At 39.2% G+C, this 15,038-nt stretch overlaps 13 non-coding genes across 13 annotated transcripts; 7 read left to right on the forward strand and 6 right to left on the reverse strand.

The window, feature by feature from the left end:
• The first annotated feature begins 535 nt into the window (after positions 1-535).
• TRNAQ-UUG (transfer RNA glutamine (anticodon UUG)) lies at positions 536-607 on the forward strand. Its single transcript has one exon. It is a non-coding gene; the product is annotated as a tRNA-Gln (tRNA).
• A 913-nt stretch (positions 608-1,520) lies between these two features.
• TRNAQ-CUG (transfer RNA glutamine (anticodon CUG)) lies at positions 1,521-1,592 on the reverse strand. The gene has a single exon. It is a non-coding gene; the product is annotated as a tRNA-Gln (tRNA).
• A 259-nt stretch (positions 1,593-1,851) lies between these two features.
• TRNAQ-UUG (transfer RNA glutamine (anticodon UUG)) lies at positions 1,852-1,923 on the forward strand. The gene has a single exon. It is a non-coding gene; the product is annotated as a tRNA-Gln (tRNA).
• Positions 1,924-2,836: 913 nt separating this feature from the next.
• TRNAQ-CUG (transfer RNA glutamine (anticodon CUG)) lies at positions 2,837-2,908 on the reverse strand. Its single transcript has one exon. It is a non-coding gene; the product is annotated as a tRNA-Gln (tRNA).
• Positions 2,909-5,296: 2,388 nt separating this feature from the next.
• On the forward strand, positions 5,297-5,368 carry TRNAQ-UUG (transfer RNA glutamine (anticodon UUG)). Its single transcript has one exon. It is a non-coding gene; the product is annotated as a tRNA-Gln (tRNA).
• Positions 5,369-6,281: 913 nt separating this feature from the next.
• TRNAQ-CUG (transfer RNA glutamine (anticodon CUG)) lies at positions 6,282-6,353 on the reverse strand. Its single transcript has one exon. It is a non-coding gene; the product is annotated as a tRNA-Gln (tRNA).
• Positions 6,354-6,612: 259 nt separating this feature from the next.
• On the forward strand, positions 6,613-6,684 carry TRNAQ-UUG (transfer RNA glutamine (anticodon UUG)). The gene has a single exon. It is a non-coding gene; the product is annotated as a tRNA-Gln (tRNA).
• A 913-nt stretch (positions 6,685-7,597) lies between these two features.
• On the reverse strand, positions 7,598-7,669 carry TRNAQ-CUG (transfer RNA glutamine (anticodon CUG)). Its single transcript has one exon. It is a non-coding gene; the product is annotated as a tRNA-Gln (tRNA).
• A 2,376-nt stretch (positions 7,670-10,045) lies between these two features.
• TRNAQ-UUG (transfer RNA glutamine (anticodon UUG)) lies at positions 10,046-10,118 on the forward strand. The gene has a single exon. It is a non-coding gene; the product is annotated as a tRNA-Gln (tRNA).
• A 913-nt stretch (positions 10,119-11,031) lies between these two features.
• Positions 11,032-11,103, reverse strand: TRNAQ-CUG (transfer RNA glutamine (anticodon CUG)). The gene has a single exon. It is a non-coding gene; the product is annotated as a tRNA-Gln (tRNA).
• Positions 11,104-11,361: 258 nt separating this feature from the next.
• Positions 11,362-11,434, forward strand: TRNAQ-UUG (transfer RNA glutamine (anticodon UUG)). The gene has a single exon. It is a non-coding gene; the product is annotated as a tRNA-Gln (tRNA).
• Positions 11,435-12,347: 913 nt separating this feature from the next.
• On the reverse strand, positions 12,348-12,419 carry TRNAQ-CUG (transfer RNA glutamine (anticodon CUG)). The gene has a single exon. It is a non-coding gene; the product is annotated as a tRNA-Gln (tRNA).
• A 2,384-nt stretch (positions 12,420-14,803) lies between these two features.
• On the forward strand, positions 14,804-14,875 carry TRNAQ-UUG (transfer RNA glutamine (anticodon UUG)). The gene has a single exon. It is a non-coding gene; the product is annotated as a tRNA-Gln (tRNA).
• The last annotated feature ends 163 nt before the right edge of the window (positions 14,876-15,038 follow it).

Consider the following 15,038-nt stretch of genomic DNA (forward strand, 5'->3'; position numbering starts at 1 on the left):
CTGTTGTGTATGTTGGTCAATCCCTCTGAAACGCAAAAGGGATGTGCACATAGAAATCAAAGCAGAGTCATCCAGAGAGACTATTTAATTCTTTTTTTTTCAAATTCTCAAAAGGAAGCTGCTATCAAATTGAACTATTCATCACAGCCACTGCTAGGAAATCTATGTGCATAAAATGACAATACACCCAAAGGAAAACAAAATATAGCTATAACATGTCAGATTACTAAATTCAGAGTCCAGCCTACTAACCATTAGACCATGGAACCTAAATACTTCCGCAAATGCTGAACTTCATTATGCCAAAACAGAGGCAGTCAGAAACAATATTTAATATTGCTTAATCATATGCCTCAAGAGGAAGAATTTGATCTACATGCTCTATAAAGCACAGAGATTGCTATAGCACAACGTCAATCGACAACATCGCTGTGTTTGTATGATATCAGTCAATTGGGACTATGAATCTGTACAAATTGTAAATGTGCTCTATATTGCCATTTCTGATTCAACGCTCTCAGGTGCATCTTGCAGGGGTTCCATGGTGTAATGGTTAGCACTTTGGACTTTGAATCCAACGATCCGAGTTCAAGTCTCGGTGGAACCGTTATCTTGCTCTTACACTCCATTTTCTAATTTCTCAAATTACAATTCAACAGAGTTAATATTCAGAAGTTCAGTCGACTCAGGTAGCCGTTTTCACACTCTCTCTCTCTCTGCACGATATTACATTTAAATGCACTTTGGTGCCTGATACCAATACAGTGATGCAACTACATATCGTTAATGTACAATCCCTAAGGTCAATCAGAGTGGGCACCCAGATATCTCTCAGAAACATTTTCCACAGATGAATAATGTCCAACCTTAACTCTATGAAAAGAAAAATGTACACACTATGTGCAGTAGATTCTCTGCTCACTGGAACATGCAGAAACAACATTGATGTGAAAAGATTGGAAAAAGCCCTATTTTATTAACATTAAAAAATGTTATACAATTATTTTGGTGAATCATATTCACTTTCACAATCATTCCTATGTTTCAAGCAATTTGATGGTCTTATTAAATGTGTAAAAAATGTAATTCTTTGAGTTGACAAACTGTATGGAGAGCAAACTTTTTATAATTTACAAGAGTTATGAGTTCTAGAAAGTAGTGCATTTACTGATCAAGTGCCCTTGTTTAAATGTACTTACTTTATTTGGATCACACCTTTCTCGAAAGAAGAAATAAACTCTAAATTATCAGGAAACAATTCAACTGATTTTAGAGGCCTCCTGGGCTTTCAATGCAAATCGCTGAGATCAAAAGCCAGTTTAATAGCCATTATACCTTGGAGCTTTGGAGATATGAGAGTGGGCAGTTTCTTTGTGGCAAAAGAGAGTCATCCCCAGACCCAGAAACTATTAATATTCTTTGGTCAAAGAAGACTGCCATCAAAGTGGGCTGTAAAGCAAAGCTATTGCTGTTATATCTATCTGCAAATGAAAGGCAACTCTAAAAGAGAAGCAGCCCCAAGGTCCCACCGAGACTTGAACTCGGATCGCTGGATTCAGAGTCCAGAGTGCTAACCATTACTCCATGGAACCCACATATTCAGTAGCATGATGCACTTCATTCTGGAAAAACAGAGCACATCAGAGAAAATATGTAATATTCCTATATCATTAGACTCCAGAGGAAGAATTTAATCCAAATGAGACATGAAGCCAATACTTTGCGATTGCACAGCATCCAACAGCAACAGTGCTGCTTCGATATAATATCAGTAAACGGTTACTATAGGTCAGTAAAAATCTTGACTGTGCCCTATATTCTCATTGCCCTTATGAAGCTCTGCTCAACAAGGGTTCCATGGTGTAATGGTTAGCACTTTGGACTTTGAATCCAGCGATCCGAGTTCAAGTCTCGGTGGAACCTCTCTCTTGCTCTAACACACTTTGTCTCCTTGTTGTCTTAAATTATAGGCCAAAGATAGTAATATTCATAAGGTTAGTGGTGTAGGGTATTCATTTTCGCTCTCACTCTCTGGCATAACTTTTCATAAAAATCCACTTTTGTGCCTAGCACCTTAACCTTTATGCATTTTCTTTAAATGTATGAACAGTGAGGTCATTCTGAGTCGATGGGCAGATCTGCATCGGAAACATACATAAAAGATTTGAAATTTTCAAACTTAACTCAATGTTAAGAAACATGCTCAATCTGTGACCCAATGGATTCTCTTTTTACTTGAAGATGCAGCAACAACATTAATAATACCATTTTGGGAAAAGCAGCTCTATTGTATCGCCATTCTCTTTCAAAATTGTTAAAGGGTTAATCCTATGAAAAGCGACCACATTCAGAATCAATGATATTAATCAAGCGTCTTAACAGTCTTTACATGTTTGTAAAATGAAGGTATCAGTTTGAGATGAAAAATAGAACGAAGAACACACTTTTCTTAATTCACAAAAGGCCTGAGGTGTATAAATACTGTTTGTACCGACCAAGGGCCCATTCGTGAATGTACTTACTTTAGTTGGATCATACCTTTCTTCAAAGAAGACATCCACAATAAACGATAAGGGAAAGGTTCGACTGATGGTAAACTCTTACAGAGATTTGAATGCAAATTATTGGATTCAACCTCCAGGGTGCTACCATTACACCATGGGTCTTTCACACCACAGAAAGTGGTGGGTTTCATTGTGGCTAAAGAGCGTCATCCATGGAAAATCTTTCTTTTTTCAAATGCACCCAGGGAATAATGCTATGAAAGTGGGCGACACAGCAGCGTCATTGCTATTAAAACAAGACACTGAGAGGAAAACAAACACAGTAATTCCCAAGGTCCCACCGAGATTTGAACTCGGATCGCTGGATTCAGAGTCCAGAGTGCTAACCATTACACCATGGAACCTACATACTTAGTGACATGATGAACGTCATTGCAGCAAAAAAAGCGCCTTTTAGAGAATGTATGCAATATTCTTTTATCTTATGCCTCCAGAGGAAGAATCCTATCCAAATGAGCTGTAAAGCAAAGAGTTTGCTATTGCGCAACAACCAACTAAACAGTTCCACATTTGCATAATATCCGTGGGCTAGGAATATGAGTTTGTTAAAATGATGCATGAGATCTCGATTCTCATTTCTGTTACAACTCTGTCAGGTTGCACCAGCAAGGGGCCCATGGTGTAATGGTTAGCAAAGAACATTACTGAAGGGCCCCTCGGCCAGCCAGAAAGCCAAAATGGAGAGAACGGGCATGAACTGGTTGTGAATGAGCTTCAAAATGCGTTCACAGGTAATTGAACTGGTGATCTCCTCAGTTTATACACCTGGAACTCCTGTCAATAGCAACAGTCGGCAGCTGGGTTGCAAGACATTTCGTCGAAAAAAATTTGTCGACAGGACAAATGGTCGAAACCATTTGGTCGAAAACCAAATGGTCGAATTGCTTTTGTTTTTTATTTTCACATTTTTTTTTGGGGGGGTGGGGGTTGGGGGGGTCCCCGCCAACCCCCTTTTTTTCTAAAAAAAACCCTTTTTTTCCCTAAACTACAACCTAAAAAATATATATATATATAAATTAAAAAATCGACCATTTGGCTTTCGACCAAATTACGTCGACCAAATGTCTTTCGACGAAATGTCTTTCGACGAAATGTCCGGACAGCGGCAGCTGGTCTGTGTCAATAATGGCAATTTGATTTTGCCATTTTCACAACTCCCTAATAAATGAACAAAATGTTCCATTTGTAGGCACAGTTACATGCTATGGTATGTATACCATGCTTAATAACCACCATAGGAGGCTCAGAGCACCATCCGCATTCTTACGTACAAAACATGTAAGGAAATAATCAGATCTTTTGCTCTGCAGGAGTCAGGCTTCTTTAAAGCCTGACAAAGTGGCAGAGTGCCATTGTAAACTGAGGCATGATGAAACCATGCCCAAGAACCCAGGCAGGTTAAACCCTTCCACTCATGCCCCTAGGCCCCGAACGTCCACGAACGGCCAGGTTCTATAGACAGGGCAGCTGGCATGGATTATGGACACTTTTAACATAGGGTGGTTTTTCAACCTTATCTCCTCTGGGAGCAAAGCGCTGGACAGGGTTTCCTGTACGTTTTTGAGGTTCGCAGGGATCTATGTGTGGATGTTTCTTGGTGTGAAAAGCATGACACCTTTTGGGGTGACACCAGGCTCTTCTGGGAGTTAATTTGCATAATCTCTACTTTCTATTTTATGTGACATGGGCTGCAGTTACATTGTTCTGTTAATAGAGGGCAACACACAGGTCATAGTTCCAAACAGGGGTGCACGGTCTGCTTGCTAGCTTACATTTACAGTTCTATTTGGGATTCACCGCCTTTTCATAAACTGAGTACTCTTCCGGAGTATTTCTAACTTATGTAGGTGTTTTGGGGGTGTTACGTGCCTTTTTTTTGACTGCTGCAAACCACTTGATATTAGACATTGATTGGAAACGACATAAAAAATCCTGACACATATTGTAAGCGGACATAAAATGACCTATATTAGCTAATATAAGTAAACAGACATCACTCCCCCCTCCCCACAAAAAGGGATGTATGCGTACACAAAAAATAAAAATGAAAAACAAGCAACTACTGCAGTTAAAATCTAAAAATGTAAATTCAGTTACATGATCATGACTCGGAAGGGGAAGTTAAAAAGTAAAAAAACACAAGGTAGGAGAGAGGTTAGCTTTACATGCCATGAGGGAGGAAGAGGTCTTCCAAGCACTGTTGTGTATGTTGGTCAATCCCTCTGAAACGCAAAAGGGATGTGCACATAGAAATCAAAGCAGAGTCATCCAGAGAGACTATTTAATTCTTTTTTTTTCAAATTCTCAAAAGGAAGCTGCTATCAAATTGAACTATTCATCACAGCCACTGCTAGGAAATCTATGTGCATAAAATGACAATACACCCAAAGGAAAACAAAATATAGCTATAACATGTCAGATTACTAAATTCAGAGTCCAGCCTACTAACCATTAGACCATGGAACCTAAATACTTCCGCAAATGCTGAACTTCATTATGCCAAAACAGAGGCAGTCAGAAACAATATTTAATATTGCTTAATCATATGCCTCAAGAGGAAGAATTTGATCTACATGCTCTATAAAGCACAGAGATTGCTATAGCACAACGTCAATCGACAACATCGCTGTGTTTGTATGATATCAGTCAATTGGGACTATGAATCTGTACAAATTGTAAATGTGCTCTATATTGCCATTTCTGATTCAACGCTCTCAGGTGCATCTTGCAGGGGTTCCATGGTGTAATGGTTAGCACTTTGGACTTTGAATCCAACGATCCGAGTTCAAGTCTCGGTGGAACCGTTATCTTGCTCTTACACTCCATTTTCTAATTTCTCAAATTACAATTCAACAGAGTTAATATTCAGAAGTTCAGTCGACTCAGGTAGCCGTTTTCACACTCTCTCTCTCTCTGCACGACATTACATTTAAATGCACTTTGGTGCCTGATACCAATACAGTGATGCAACTACATATCGTTAATGTACAATCCCTAAGGTCAATCAGAGTGGGCACCCAGATATCTCTCAGAAACATTTTCCACAGATGAATAATGTCCAACCTTAACTCTATGAAAAGAAAAATGTACACACTATGTGCAGTAGATTCTCTGCTCACTGGAACATGCAGAAACAACATTGATGTGAAAAGATTGGAAAAAGCCCTATTTTATTAACATTAAAAAATGTTATACAATTATTTTGGTGAATCATATTCACTTTCACAATCATTCCTATGTTTCAAGCAATTTGATGGTCTTATTAAATGTGTAAAAAATGTAATTCTTTGAGTTGACAAACTGTATGGAGAGCAAACTTTTTATAATTTACAAGAGTTATGAGTTCTAGAAAGTAGTGCATTTACTGATCAAGTGCCCTTGTTTAAATGTACTTACTTTATTTGGATCACACCTTTCTCGAAAGAAGAAATAAACTCTAAATTATCAGGAAACAATTCAACTGATTTTAGAGGCCTCCTGGGCTTTCAATGCAAATCGCTGAGATCAAAAGCCAGTTTAATAGCCATTATACCTTGGAGCTTTGGAGATATGAGAGTGGGCAGTTTCTTTGTGGCAAAAGAGAGTCATCCCCAGACCCAGAAACTATTAATATTCTTTGGTCAAAGAAGACTGCCATCAAAGTGGGCTGTAAAGCAAAGCTATTGCTGTTATATCTATCTGCAAATGAAAGGCAACTCTAAAAGAGAAGCAGCCCCAAGGTCCCACCGAGACTTGAACTCGGATCGCTGGATTCAGAGTCCAGAGTGCTAACCATTACTCCATGGAACCCACATATTCAGTAGCATGATGCACTTCATTCTGGAAAAACAGAGCACATCAGAGAAAATATGTAATATTCCTATATCATTAGACTCCAGAGGAAGAATTTAATCCAAATGAGACATGAAGCCAATACTTTGCGATTGCACAGCATCCAACAGCAACAGTGCTGCTTCGATATAATATCAGTAAACGGTTACTATAGGTCAGTAAAAATCTTGACTGTGCCCTATATTCTCATTGCCCTTATGAAGCTCTGCTCAACAAGGGTTCCATGGTGTAATGGTTAGCACTTTGGACTTTGAATCCAGCGATCCGAGTTCAAGTCTCGGTGGAACCTCTCTCTTGCTCTAACACACTTTGTCTCCTTGTTGTCTTAAATTATAGGCCAAAGATAGTAATATTCATAAGGTTAGTGGTGTAGGGTATTCATTTTCGCTCTCACTCTCTGGCATAACTTTTCATAAAAATCCACTTTTGTGCCTAGCACCTTAACCTTTATGCATTTTTTTTAAATGTATGAACAGTGAGGTCATTCTGAGTCGATGGGCAGATCTGCATCGGAAACATACATAAAAGATTTGAAATTTTCAAACTTAACTCAATGTTAAGAAACATGCTCAATCTGTGACCCAATGGATTCTCTTTTTACTTGAAGATGCAGCAACAACATTAATAATACCATTTTGGGAAAAGCAGCTCTATTGTATCGCCATTCTCTTTCAAAATTGTTAAAGGGTTAATCCTATGAAAAGCGACCACATTCAGAATCAATGATATTAATCAAGCGTCTTAACAGTCTTTACATGTTTGTAAAATGAAGGTATCAGTTTGAGATGAAAAATAGAACGAAGAACACACTTTTCTTAATTCACAAAAGGCCTGAGGTGTATAAATACTGTTTGTACCGAACAAGGGCCCATTCGTGAATGTACTTACTTTAGTTGGATCATACCTTTCTTCAAAGAAGACATCCACAATAAACGATAAGGGAAAGGTTCGACTGATGGTAAACTCTTACAGAGATTTGAATGCAAATTATTGGATTCAACCTCCAGGGTGCTACCATTACACCATGGGTCTTTCACACCACAGAAAGTGGTGGGTTTCATTGTGGCTAAAGAGCGTCATCCATGGAAAATCTTTCTTTTTTCAAATGCACCCAGGGAATAATGCTATGAAAGTGGGCGACACAGCAGCGTCATTGCTATTAAAACAAGACACTGAGAGGAAAACAAACACAGTAATTCCCAAGGTCCCACCGAGATTTGAACTCGGATCGCTGGATTCAGAGTCCAGAGTGCTAACCATTACACCATGGAACCTACATACTTAGTGACATGATGAACGTCATTGCAGCAAAAAAAGCGCCTTTTAGAGAATGTATGCAATATTCTTTTATTTTATGCCTCCAGAGGAAGAATCCTATCCAAATGAGCTGTAAAGCAAAGAGTTTGCTATTGCGCAACAACCAACTAAACAGTTCCACATTTGCATAATATCCGTGGGCTAGGAATATGAGTTTGTTAAAATGATGCATGAGATCTCGATTCTCATTTCTGTTACAACTCTGTCAGGTTGCACCAGCAAGGGGCCCATGGTGTAATGGTTAGCAAAGAACATTACTGAAGGGCCCCTCGGCCAGCCAGAAAGCCAAAATGGAGAGAACGGGCATGAACTGGTTGTGAATGAGCTTCAAAATGCGTTCACAGGTAATTGAACTGGTGATCTACTCAGTTTATACACCTGGAACTCCTGTCAATAGCAACAGTCGGCAGCTGGGTTGCCAGACATTTCGTCGAAAAAAATTTGTCGACAGGACAATTGGTCGAAACCATTTGGTCGAAAACCAAATAGTCGAATTGCTTTTGTTTTTTATTTTCACATTTTTTTTTTGGGGGGTGGGGGTTGGGGGGGTCCCCGCCAACCCCCTTTTTTTCTAAAAACCCCTTTTTTTCCCTAAACTACAACCTAAAAAATATATATATAAATAAATAAAAAAATCGACCATTTGGCTTTCGACCAAATTACGTCGACCAAATGTCTTTCGACGAAATGTCTTTCGACGAAATGTCCGGACAGCGGCAGCTGGTCTGTGTCAATAATGGCAATTTGATTTTGCCATTTTCACAACTCCCTAATAAATGAACAAAATGTTCCATTTGTAGGCACAGTTACATGCTATGGTATGTTTACCATGCTTAATAACCACCATAGGAGGCTCAGAGCACCATCCGCATTCTTACGTACAAAACATGTAAGGAAATAATCAGATCTTTTGCTCTGCAGGAGTCAGGCTTCTTTAAAGCCTGACAAAGTGGCAGAGTGCCATTGTAAACTGAGGCATGATGAAACCATGCCCAAGAACCCAGGCAGGTTAAACCCTTCCACTCATGCCCCTAGGCCCCGAACGTCCACGAACGGCCAGGTTCTATAGACAGGGCAGCTGGCATGGATTATGGACACTTTTAACATAGGGTGGTTTTTCAACCTTATCTCCTCTGGGAGCAAAGCGCTGGACAGGGTTTCCTGTACGTTTTTGAGGTTCGCAGGGATCTATGTGTGGATGTTTCTTGGTGTGAAAAGCATGACACCTTTTGGGGTGACACCAGGCTCTTCTGGGAGTTAATTTGCATAATCTCTACTTTCTATTTTATGTGACATGGGCTGCAGTTACATTGTTCTGTTAATAGAGGGCAACACACAGGTCATAGTTCCAAACAGGGGTGCACGGTCTGCTTGCTAGCTTACATTTACAGTTCTATTTGGGATTCACCGCCTTTTCATAAACTGAGTACTCTTCCGGAGTATTTCTAACTTATGTAGGTGTTTTGGGGGTGTTACGTGCCTTTGTATGACTGCTGCAAACCACTTGATATTAGACATTGATTGGAAACGACATAAAAAATCCTGACACATATTGTAAGCGGACATAAAATGACCTATATTAGCTAATATAATTAACAGACATCACTCCCCACAAAAAGGGATGTATGCGTACACAAAAAATAAAAATGAAAAACAAGCAACTACTGCAGTTAAAATCTAAAAATGTAAATTCAGTTACATGATCATGACTCGGAAGGGGAAGTTAAAAAGTAAAAAAACACAAGGTAGGAGAGAGGTTAGCTTTACATGCCATGAGGGAGGAAGAGGTCTTCCAAGCACTGTTGTGTATGTTGGTCAATCCCTCTGAAACGCAAAAGGGATGTGCACATAGAAATCAAAGCAGAGTCATCCAGAGAGACTATTTAATTCTTTTTTTTTCAAATTCTCAAAAGGAAGCTGCTATCAAATTGAACTATTCATCACAGCCACTGCTAGGAAATCTATGTGCATAAAATGACAATACACCCAAAGGAAAACAAAATATAGCTATAACATGTCAGATTACTAAATTCAGAGTCCAGCCTACTAACCATTAGACCATGGAACCTAAATACTTCCGCAAATGCTGAACTTCATTATGCCAAAACAGAGGCAGTCAGAAACAATATTTAATATTGCTTAATCATATGCCTCAAGAGGAAGAATTTGATCTACATGCTCTATAAAGCACAGAGATTGCTATAGCACAACGTCAATCGACAACATCGCTGTGTTTGTATGATATCAGTCAATTGGGACTATGAATCTGTAAAAATTGTAAATGTGCTCTATATTGCCATTTCTGATTCAACGCTCTCAGGTGCATCTTGCAAGGATTCCATGGTGTAATGGTTAGCACTTTGGACTTTGAATCCAATGATCCGAGTTCAAGTCTCGGTGGAACCGTTATCTTGCTCTTACACTCCATTTTCTAATTTCTCAAATTACAATTCAACAGAGTTAATATTCAGAAGTTCAGTCGACTCAGGTAGCCGTTTTCACACTCTCTCTCTCTCTGCACGACATTACATTTAAATGCACTTTGGTGCCTGATACCAATACAGTGATGCAACTACATATCGTTAATGTACAATCCCTAAGGTCAATCAGAGTGGGCACCCAGATATCTCTCAGAAACATTTTCCACAGATGAATAATGTCCAACCTTAACTCTATGAAAAGAAAAATGTACACACTATGTGCAGTAGATTCTCTGCTCACTGGAACATGCAGAAACAACATTGATGTGAAAAGATTGGAAAAAGCCCTATTTTATTAACATTAAAAAATGTTATACAATTATTTTGGTGAATCATATTCACTTTCACAATCATTCCTATGTTTCAAGCAATTTGATGGTCTTATTAAATGTGTAAAAAATGTAATTCTTTGAGTTGACAAACTGTATGGAGAGCAAACTTTTTATAATTTACAAGAGTTATGAGTTCTAGAAAGTAGTGCATTTACTGATCAAGTGCCCTTGTTTAAATGTACTTACTTTATTTGGATCACACCTTTCTCGAAAGAAGAAATAAACTCTAAATTATCAGGAAACAATTCAACTGATTTTAGAGGCCTCCTGGGCTTTCAATGCAAATCGCTGAGATCAAAAGCCAGTTTAATAGCCATTATACCTTGGAGCTTTGGAGATATGAGAGTGGGCAGTTTCTTTGTGGCAAAAGAGAGTCATCCCCAGACCCAGAAACTATTAATATTCTTTGGTCAAAGAAGACTGCCATCAAAGTGGGCTGTAAAGCAAAGCTATTGCTGTTATATCTATCTGCAAATGAAAGGCAACTCTAAAAGAGAAGCAGCCCCAAGGTCCCACCGAGACTTGAACTCGGATCGCTGGATTCAGAGTCCAGAGTGCTAACCATTACTCCATGGAACCCACATATTCAGTAGCATGATGCACTTCATTCTGGAAAAACAGAGCACATCAGAGAAAATATGTAATATTCCTATATCATTAGACTCCAGAGGAAGAATTTAATCCAAATGAGACATGAAGCCAATACTTTGCGATTGCACAGCATCCAACAGCAACAGTGCTGCTTCGATATAATATCAGTAAACGGTTACTATAGGTCAGTAAAAATCTTGACTGTGCCCTATATTCTCATTGCCCTTATGAAGCTCTGCTCAACAAGGTTTCCATGGTGTAATGGTTAGCACTTTGGACTTTGAATCCAGCGATCCGAGTTCAAGTCTCGGTGGAACCTCTCTCTTGCTCTAACACACTTTGTCTCCTTGTTGTCTTAAATTATAGGCCAAAGATAGTAATATTCATAAGGTTAGTGGTGTAGGGTATTCATTTTCGCTCTCACTCTCTGGCATAACTTTTCATAAAAATCCACTTTTGTGCCTAGCACCTTAACCTTTATGCATTTTTTTTAAATGTATGAACAGTGAGGTCATTCTGAGTCGATGGGCAGATCTGCATCGGAAACATACATAAAAGATTTGAAATTTTCAAACTTAACTCAATGTTAAGAAACATGCTCAATCTGTGACCCAATGGATTCTCTTTTTACTTGAAGATGCAGCAACAACATTAATAATACCATTTTGGGAAAAGCAGCTCTATTGTATCGCCATTCTCTTTCAAAATTGTTAAAGGGTTAATCCTATGAAAAGCGACCACATTCAGAATCAATGATATTAATCAAGCGTCTTAACAGTCTTTACATGTTTGTAAAATGAAGGTATCAGTTTGAGATGAAAAATAGAACGAAGAACACACTTTTCTTAATTCACAAAAGGCCTGAGGTGTATAAATACTGTTTGTACCGACCAAGGGCCCATTCGTGAATGTACTTACTTTAGTTGGATCATACCTTTCTTCAAAGAAGACATCCACAATAAACGATAAGGGAAAGGTTCGACTGATGGTAAACTCTTACAGAGATTTGAATGCAAATTATTGGATTCAACCTCCAGGGTGCTACCATTACACCATGGGTCTTTCACACCACAGAAAGTGGTGGGTTTCATTGTGGCTAAAGAGCGTCATCCATGGAAAATCTTTCTTTTTTCAAATGCACCCAGGGAATAATGCTATGAAAGTGGGCGACACAGCAGCGTCATTGCTATTAAAACAAGACACTGAGAGGAAAACAAACACAGTAATTCCCAAGGTCCCACCGAGATTTGAACTCGGATCGCTGGATTCAGAGTCCAGAGTGCTAACCATTACACCATGGAACCTACATACTTAGTGACATGATGAACGTCATTGCAGCAAAAAAAGCGCCTTTTAGAGAATGTATGCAATATTCTTTTATCTTATGCCTCCAGAGGAAGAATCCTATCCAAATGAGCTGTAAAGCAAAGAGTTTGCTATTGCGCAACAACCAACTAAACAGTTCCACATTTGCATAATATCCGTGGGCTAGGAATATGAGTTTGTTAAAATGATGCATGAGATCTCGATTCTCATTTCTGTTACAACTCTGTCAGGTTGCACCAGCAAGGGGCCCATGGTGTAATGGTTAGCAAAGAACATTACTGAAGGGCCCCTCGGCCAGCCAGAAAGCCAAAATGGAGAGAACGGGCATGAACTGGTTGTGAATGAGCTTCAAAATGCGTTCACAGGTAATTGAACTGGTGATCTACTCAGTTTATACACCTGGAACTCCTGTCAATAGCAACAGTCGGCAGCTGGGTTGCCAGACATTTCGTCGAAAAAAATTTGTCGACAGGACAATTGGTCGAAACCATTTGGTCGAAAACCAAATGGTCGAATTGCTTTTGTTTTTTATTTTCACATTTTTTTTTGGGGGGTGGGGGTTGGGGGAGTCCCCGCCAACCCCCTTTTTTTCTAAAAACCCCTTTTTTTCCCTAAACTACAACCTAAAAAATATATATATAAATAAATAAAAAAATCGACCATTTGGCTTTCGACCAAATTACGTCGACCAAATGTCTTTCGACGAAATGTCTTTCGACGAAATGTCCGGACAGCGGCAGCTGGTCTGTGTCAATAATGGCAATTTGATTTTGCCATTTTCACAACTCCCTAATAAATGAACAAAATGTTCCATTTGTAGGCACAGTTACATGCTATGGTATGTTTACCATGCTTAATAACCACCATAGGAGGCTCAGAGCACCATCCGCATTCTTACGTACAAAACATGTAAGGAAATAATCAGATCTTTTGCTCTGCAGGAGTCAGGCTTCTTTAAAGCCTGACAAAGTGGCAGAGTGCCATTGTAAACTGAGGCATGATGAAACCATGCCCAAGAACCCAGGCAGGTTAAACCCTTCCACTCATGCCCCTAGGCCCCGAATGTCCACGAACGGCCAGGTTCTATAGACAGGGCAGCTGGCATGGATTATGGACACTTTTAACATAGGGTGGTTTTTCAACCTTATCTCCTCTGGGAGCAAAGCGCTGGACAGGGTTTCCTGTACGTTTTTGAGGTTCGCAGGGATCTATGTGTGGATGTTCCTTGGTGTGAAAAGCATGACACCTTTTGGGGTGACACCAGGCTCTTCTGGGAGTTAATTTGCATAATCTCTACTTTCTATTTTATGTGACATGGGCTGCAGTTACATTGTTCTGTTAATAGAGGGCAACACACAGGTCATAGTTCCAAACAGGGGTGCACGGTCTGCTTGCTAGCTTACATTTACAGTTCTATTTGGGATTCACCGCCTTTTCATAAACTGAGTACTCTTCCGGAGTATTTCTAACTTATGTAGGTGTTTTGGGGGTGTTACGTGCCTTTGTATGACTGCTGCAAACCACTTGATATTAGACATTGATTGGAAACGACATAAAAAATCCTGACACATATTGTAAGCGGACATAAAATGACCTATATTAGCTAATATAAGTAAACAGACATCACTCCCCCCTCCCCACAAAAAGGGATGTATGCGTACACAAAAAATAAAAATGAAAAACAAGCAACTACTGCAGTTAAAATCTAAAAATGTAAATTCAGTTACATGATCATGACTCGGAAGGGGAAGTTAAAAAGTAAAAAAACACACGGTAGGAGAGAGGTTAGCTTTACATGCCATGAGGGAGGAAGAGGTCTTCCAAGCACTGTTGTGTATGTTGGTCAATCCCTCTGAAACGCAAAAGGGATGTGCACATAGAAATCAAAGCAGAGTCATCCAGAGAGACTATTTAATTCTTTTTTTTTCAAATTCTCAAAAGGAAGCTGCTATCAAATTGAACTATTCATCACAGCCACTGCTAGGAAATCTATGTGCATAAAATGACAATACACCCAAAGGAAAACAAAATATAGCTATAACATGTCAGATTACTAAATTCAGAGTCCAGCCTACTAACCATTAGACCATGGAACCTAAATACTTCCGCAAATGCTGAACTTCATTATGCCAAAACAGAGGCAGTCAGAAACAATATTTAATATTGCTTAATCATATGCCTCAAGAGGAAGAATTTGATCTACATGCTCTATAAAGCACAGAGATTGCTATAGCACAACGTCAATCGACAACATCGCTGTGTTTGTATGATATCAGTCAATTGGGACTATGAATCTGTAAAAATTGTAAATGTGCTCTATATTGCCATTTCTGATTCAACGCTCTCAGGTGCATCTTGCAAGGGTTCCATGGTGTAATGGTTAGCACTTTGGACTTTGAATCCAACGATCCGAGTTCAAGTCTCGGTGGGACCGTTATCTTGCTCTTACACTCCATTTTCTAATTTCTCAAATTACAATTCAACAGAGTTAATAGTCAGAAGTTCAGTCGACTCTCTCTGCACGACATTCCATTTAAATGTACTTTGGTGCCTGATACCAATACAGTGATGCAACTACATATCGTTAATGTACAATC

Source organism: Ambystoma mexicanum, chromosome 5p, assembly GCF_040938575.1.
Source record: "Ambystoma mexicanum isolate Mex_15411 chromosome 5p, UKY_AmexF1_1, whole genome shotgun sequence".
Lineage (NCBI taxonomy): Eukaryota > Metazoa > Chordata > Amphibia > Caudata > Ambystomatidae > Ambystoma > Ambystoma mexicanum.